We start from the raw sequence: 7,500 nt of genomic DNA, 5'->3' as shown, positions 1-7,500 counted from the left end.
GAATGTGTGGAACAAATGAAGACAGAAAGTGAAAGAAACCTTAAAAGCAACGTCTGCCGTCTTGTTAGTGATATTGAGCGATGAAGAGTTATGACTACAACCTGTTCCCACCCACAGCAGACTAACAGAGCACTTAAACTTCACTTTTCCAAACTAGCAAAAACTAGTTTGTTCGTTTTTTTTCCTGCCATTGTCACACGCTGCTCTAATTAAATTAAAATGAAACAAACGTACGATGTGATCGATCACTGACTGTCATCTGCCGAGCTGAGCTGCATTTTGATGATGTGGTGATGAATTAAGTTACTACATGATGGTGCAAACAATTGCTGCAGTCATCAAACACTGAAAGAAAATCAGCTTAATTTAAGCTAAAAACAACAGTTTTAATCTTCTTTTTTTTAGGTAATCCAATGGGATTTTAAATATTTTAGTGAGTTAATAAGTAAAAGAACAGACTGGACAGCAATGCTATGGTCTTTTTTCCCCCCTTAATGGTAATGTTACATTTCCTAAAAGTGCAATCATTTATTACAATATTTATGCTAGGCAGTGCATATCCCCTATAATATGCTGCACCAAACCATATTTGTCTTCTGATTGATTAGTCTAAGAAACTGTTTGACTGTTAGTTGACTGTGAATGTTAAGTCGAGGACAGCTCTATTTCTCCCTCTTTTGCTTTGCATGTTAACATTAAATCAGGCATATTCTGTGAGTCTTTTATATCCACGTTACTGCATAGTAACCAATCACCAACTGATTTTTACACCCACTATGAAAATGTCCTAATTTAGGTCAGTTTTCATTGAAGAGAGTGGGTGAGAACTACTGTATGATCTCCATCACGAAGTGGGCTGTAGATTGCTCTCAGCTAACTTGTAGCAACATTTCTTGCTATGGTGTGGTTTGATTGCAATTATCCCTGATTGTCACTCACATGAGCTGTAGACTGGAGGGTTACGGAGCAGGGAATGGCTATAAATGGCGTTTGATTGGAAAGAGCAAGGAAGGGGAGGGAAAAAGGGAGGGAGAGGGAGAGAGAGAGAGTACTGTAAACCTGGAAATGCTGACCTTTCTTTTATGTTTGTCTTTGCTGAATGATTTGTATTTGCTTCCTGGCTTGTGATTTATCTTTCTTTTTTCCTTTCTTCCAACAGTATATCATAAAACTGGATATTAAAAATAGTTCAGGTCAGTAAGAGGAATTTTTGTTATGGCACTGAACCTCACACGGCTGCCACGTACACACTTCCAGCAACACATGTGGAATGGTAGATAAAAGATGGCGATAAGAAAAGGACACTGGTCTTTCCAGACATGTGTGCACCCATGATAACATTCCTCCTTGCTTTGAGCACCTTGAGCCTTCACAGGGCTGATTCCACACTTGTGGTATGGCAGATATGTTGGAGTCGAGGAAAATGGGGTTGTGGTTGAGGAAGGCATTTCCCTTACATTACACTGAGGGTCAGTCACACGGCACACACACACACACACACACACACACACACATACACGTACACACACAGACAAAAAGACTCACTGCATTCTTCTGCCTCAACCAACCAAACAGCTGTCAGACACTACGTCAGCTCCCAAAGTATTCTGTCTATGTGTGTGCGTGTGTGTTCCTGTGAGTGTGATTGTCTGTCATATTTATGATAAATGATGAACTGTGTACTACAGGGCGTGTAATTGGTCTTAGCAAGTGGAAAGAGAAACTAAATGCTTAAGGATTTGAGATGTTCCCACACAGCTCTCCATAAAGCTTAATTTAGAAAAAAGCTGAATTATTAATGAATACATAAATCTTAAGCGTCAAGCCTTTTGATTTTAAAGTCATTCATTCATTGTCATATTTCTGCTCTCCTTTTCCATTTCCTAACCTCTGACCTTACATTCATCCAGTTCGACTTCGGCATTCAACTCTGTATTTAATGCAACCTTCAGAGGCATTGTTGGATACATTGTTTGCTGATGTTAGCCTTTGAACCCAGTACTTGTGGTTCCACAGTCTACAGCCATTTTTTTTTTAAAAAGACTGCCCTGTTAGGCGAAACGTGTACAGTAGGCAAAGGATTTGGCAAAAGCCAATGGCGAATGTGGGTGGACAACATTTTTGTTTTTTTGACTCTACTTGGCCCGAAGAGAGAATAGGAAGAATGCAAGCACTTAAAACAGATGAAGTGATGGAGAGTGAGTGAGTGAGTGGACAAAAGTATTCACGGTGTAATCACGCCAGCATGTAGTCAAGTACAGAGAAACACTCACACAGAGAACACTTGTTAGACATGTTGAATATCATCGCCCTTTTGATCTAGATCACCGCACACACACATACACACACACACACACACACCCATTCACCTCACTGTGACAGAATACAACAGCACGACATGCACACAAAAGACAGTGCTTTTGTAATTTTTCAAGCGTGTAAACCACTCATTCAGTCAGTTGAACACTGGGTCCAAGATCCCCACCCTGAGCAAGACACCAAACCCTCACCTGTTAAAGGTCCAGTGTGTAGGATTTGGTGGCATCTAGCTGTGTCGTTGCAGATCACACCTCCCCTACTTCACCCTCACCTTCCAAGCGAGAAGGAGAAATTAAGGTGGCTGCAAAAAAGGCAAGCGCCCCTGTCTGAAGCTAGCGACCCGCTGCGTCTGTAGATAAAAACGGCTCACGTAGACGCATGAAACGCCTGTGTGTTTGACTGAGTGAGGTAGGCTCACAGCATGCGCTCAAGTACTGCGGTGTTAAATATGCTCTCCTTTATTTGCTTGGAGGTTGAATGTACTTACTGTAAGTCACTTTGGATGAAGACTCCTGCTACATGAATGTAATGCAATGTAGTGTAGATACAAAATAGGGAGAAATCCTCGCAAGCACACTGAATTTGAGCACACACATACACACACGCGGTTTGCAGGTTGCAGGTGCTGGTTGCTCCACTGTGCTTTGCAATTCAATCAGCCATTCACATAATGTGGTTTACACTAATTTAGCCTGCCTGATTTCTGAATTGGACATGATGGATTGAAGTGTCGTTAGTTAGTTAGTGAGTTAGTTAGTTAGTTAGTACAAGTACTAGCACTATCTTTAAAACATTATTGTCATGATAGCTTTTGTCTTTTCATTATATTTTAAAACAGCTGGAGGCCAGGTTGCATAAGACCCGCCCCATCCTGGTAGTCTGCAGGCTCCCTCTCCCCTGGCACCACCGTGTGTTTTTAAGTTTAGTTCAATCCTGGCAGTGTGTTTCCCTGCCAGTGTCATTTGTTACAATGTTGCATTTGTTAACAGAATTACCTCTTTTTGCCCTTATTTGCTGTGGTCTCAGACCGTGCCATAACAGGTGGTATATTTAAAATTGACATCTTTATACACTAGCAGGTATCATAGTATTTTCCCTAAAAGTTGGTAGAGTTTTGGAATGAAACCCTCACTCTCAGTCCTCCTTTGCCCTCCCTCTCACTATCCTCCTCCTCCCTTTTCCGCTGACATTTTTCTGCTTTCCATACTCCCTGCAGTGCCTAGCTGGCTGTGCCAGTGTTGTCCTCCCAGTGAGTTTCTATCTGCCTCTTCCCCGCCACCATCTGTTTCTCTCTTTGTCTCTCTCTCTCTCTCTCTCTCTGCCTTTCTATCACCTCTCTCTCGTCTCTCTCTATCTCTCTCTCTCTCTGTCTGCTTTACCTTATCCTCCTTTCTATTCTCTCCATCTGTCTTCCTTCCTGTCGCCTCTGGATCTCTGCTACTTTTTCTTTCTCCTTTAAACTTTTGCTGTTTCTCACTCTTTGTTGCTGTCTCCTCTTCTCTTACCTCCATCCCTCTTTCTCCCTTTTCTCTTTAATACCATATGATGGATTCCTCTGCCAGTTGCTGTCTGCTAATCCTTGGCCTCAGTACACATCTATTTTTTCTTCCTCTGTTTCTGCCTTACATACACACATTACTCATTACAACATCTTCAGTGCACACAAACCCCCACTGCTTTCTGTGTGAAGGCAGTTTAATGTGTGTGTGCTTACATGCTTAACTTAAGCCTGACACGTTACTATAGCACACTGTGGAAGCCTATTGATTTTCTCCATGTCTGCCATACCAGCGTTCAAACTGTTTCTTTCTCGCATTATGCATCAGCCTCACTGTACCGTTATTGTATCTCATTTCCATCGCAGCTCTCAATTCCCTGTAATTCCCTGTAGAATAGAGTCACCCTGCATAACATAGAAAGTGTGCATACAATGATGTATTTTACTACTATTTTAAGTACTAATGTAACACACAGCCACATACTGTAATTCCCTTCTCTTTCTTCTTTAGGCTGCAAGATTTCCCACAGCTAGACAGTGACACACTCTCACAAACACACTCCCACCCACCTCTTTCCTTGTCTTCAGACATGTAAGAAGTGGGTCAGTAGGATGTTTGACGTCCCACACACCTTCACACACACACCTCCACACACACACACACACACACACCCACACAGAAACTGCAGCTGACTAACAGCAGGGAACATGTCTCTCGTATCCCCGTAACATCCCCATCATTCCACCACAACCTGCCTAATTAATCCCACAGTGTGTGCACACTGTCGACAATCAGCCAGTCTGTCTCTTATGCCGGTGTGTGGGTGTATGCATAAGTCAACTTGTTGCACATTACATGTCTTTAAAGATGCTCTTGAGTCTTTTTTTTCTTTTTCCGTGAATGTGACAGGTCCTTGTTTATAATTATAACCTGTGTTTGCATTGCAGTTTTTAAGATAATAAAACACTTTGCAGACAGTAGCAAACAAAAGCTACAGAATTAAAAGATCCTCAGTGAAAATGTCAAACAAGGGCAGGAGTTTAAAGGGTTTAAATGAGAACCTTCAACAGGAGGAAGGCAGAAGTGCTCAAAAGCCAGCTAAAAATACTGTATATAAACTGTAGTCTTTCACTAGATGTTTGAAAATGTTTGTCCTTGTGCACCTAAGCTGCGACCAATTTCATTTAACAGTGATCGTTTTTCGTATGAATTGGTTTATTTCTTTGTGCAGTAAGGTCTGCTCGTGTTTTCTCCTCATGTCAATCACTTCACTAACTCAAATGCACCATCATCATCATCATCATCAGTAACCATCGCCTGTAGTGCTTTTGTTGTGCTGTCAGGCTGTTGGGATGTGAAAGGCAAATGTTAGGCATGTTGCCTGTTCGCAGCCACCACTCTACTTGAAGCGAGATGTGAGAATCCCATATTATTGTTTATGCTTATGGATCAAAGTTACATGTGTTGCTCTGTTAGATAAACCTTGTCATGCGTCCTGAGTTGCGTATCCAAGTACGTTCTGCCGTGTGTAGTTCCTGCTGAACACAGTGTGTGGTGACATGACAGTGTGTGTTATAATGTACGTACATTCAGCAATTGGAGGGAAGAGGAAAAAGTCATTTGCCTAATTTAATTTCAACTTCTGTTGTTTTCATCCACCAGGGAGTGCTGAGTCCCTGAGTCAACACACTGCATTCTGGGATAGTCTGGAACCCTCTCCATGGGCTGTACCACCTGTTGACAAACCAGGGGGGTCTGGAGGAGCTGTGTTGAATGAGGTGAGATTGTCCCTGTCGCTGTGCTGTACCCACATCATGGTTTTTCAGTTGAATAAATTCACTAGTTTTTTTGCTATGTAAGTTATTTCTGTTAATAAAAGGAGATTCCATGTCTTCTAATTGAGGTTGTGCTTGATAGGCTAAAAGACACTGGTTCACTGCTTCCAACCTAAAAACAGCTATTCTTACTGTCATGTGTAATTTGATGTTATTAGTTCTGACATCAAGGACTTTTCAGGCCTGTGTTTCCTCCGTAGCCAAGAGCCTTGTTTTGCTGATAAACCTGTCACCCTGGTCACAGCACAGATGCATGTTAAGCAAAGTGCATTTGATTTTAATGTGAGTAAAGTGGCAGCTCATCACATGCACAGCTCGCAGTGAATGGACCATAGTTTTTCCTCCCTTTGCTTTGAGCCACAGCGTATTGTACTGTAAATGTATGGCTTGGTTCCCGCTCTGTCATGAAATGTAATGAGTCTAGTAATGAGTGTATGGTAGATGACTTCCTCTGTATAAAGGTTAAAGAACAGTCAGAAAGATAAGAAGGCATCTTACAGTTACTGAAACTAAGTTTGTTTTAGGGGGAAGGGAAAGCTAGCTTGCCCAGTGACAGTGTGTTTGTTTATGAAGCTGCATCTGAGCTCTTTGGAGCAGCAATATATTTTTATGCATAACACCGTCAGGAACCAGTTAGTGAGGGGTCTTCCTGCGAGAATGGAGGCCTTATTGGCAGTGCAGAGAGTGCGAAAAAACACCCTATAAATAATAGGTCTCTGTGATCCCTGAGGAGAGGGGAATGTATTGTTGTTCGCTTTGTTTATGCTTATTACTTACGTTTGTGTTTGGGTATTTAATCGTTCATTGATGAATTGCAATATAAACAAATCTACCGTTCTTTAGCGAACCACAAGCTACGACTGCTTTGATTTTTCTCTGAAGTACTCACAGCACAAATGCGGTCCTTTTTTTTTGTGTGGTAATATTGATCCCCAGAGGACAAATTCTCTTTTTGCTTTCTCCTCCTTCCACAAGGAAGTAAGATCGCGGGGTCGGCTGCAGAGTAGCACCTTTGGAGCTGCTGGTGATTATCTCGCTCGCAGACATTTGAGCAGAGCAAATGCCTTCAGGTCAAGGATTTGAACTCAGGCCTTCTGGTTGATGGATAGTCTCTCTACTCACTATAAGGCATTTTTCCAGTGAGTCAAAGAAAATCAATATGAACAAACATTTAAGCAAAGTTTTGCAAGTTCTTTCCCCCAGATGAGTGTTATTTTCCACTCGCCTCTTTCCCCTGAGGGATACTCGGCATGTCTGTTTACTGCAGTCGTGAGCAATAAACAATGGACATGAGTGACTTTAATAACAAACACTGAGCGACCTCCGCCAGGAGTCTGCACGTAGAGCGGTAGATTAACGTTTGGTTTTACTAGAGTGTCAGGACACTAATTGGCAGGTTAAGTCTCAAGGCAGCACTGATCTGTCCAGCTATGAGCTAATAATATGCATCACAGACTAATTAAAAACATTTCATTGTTGCACAGCAAAGGCATCAACAGTGTAGACATTAAAAAGTAGACATTAAACATTGTGGATGAGGTTGCAGTGTTTCCTACACAGTATTTCCATGCTTTTGAAGTAGAAACCATGTTGCTGCCAGTTGTTCTTGATGCCTCCACATTTGGTGCCTCGCAATGGGTGAAGTGCACTCTGGTCTTCGTCTTAAACAGACATGCTTGTTTAAGTGTACACACACACACACACACACACACAGACATACACACATTTTCACAGAGAGAGCACTCTGATTTACCCCACAGGGAGCAGACAGTTTGGAGAGAGCTGCAGTTTCCCTGCTGCAATCTCTGTCTGTATGTTGTGTGCCACTCTCTTTCTCTCTCTCTCTC

General features: G+C 42.1%; 1 protein-coding gene across 2 annotated transcripts in view; it reads left to right on the top strand.

Annotated features, from left to right (window-relative positions):
• Positions 1 to 7,500, top strand: part of atxn1a (ataxin 1a) — an 83,641-nt gene that overhangs the window by 51,925 nt on the left and 24,216 nt on the right. For both annotated transcript variants that reach the window (XM_035681102.1, XM_035681103.1), the window contains one exon: positions 5,481 to 5,596. The gene's annotated coding sequence lies outside the window, so the exon portion shown is untranslated. The remainder of the gene's footprint in view (positions 1 to 5,480; positions 5,597 to 7,500) is intronic.

Source organism: Morone saxatilis, unplaced genomic scaffold (genome assembly GCF_004916995.1).
Source record: "Morone saxatilis isolate NCDOM2014 unplaced genomic scaffold, NCSU_SB_2.0 Contig9, whole genome shotgun sequence".
Lineage (NCBI taxonomy): Eukaryota > Metazoa > Chordata > Actinopteri > Moronidae > Morone > Morone saxatilis.
The sequence above is the reverse complement of the archived record's forward strand: the minus strand, read 5'-3'. Positions and strand labels throughout refer to the sequence as shown.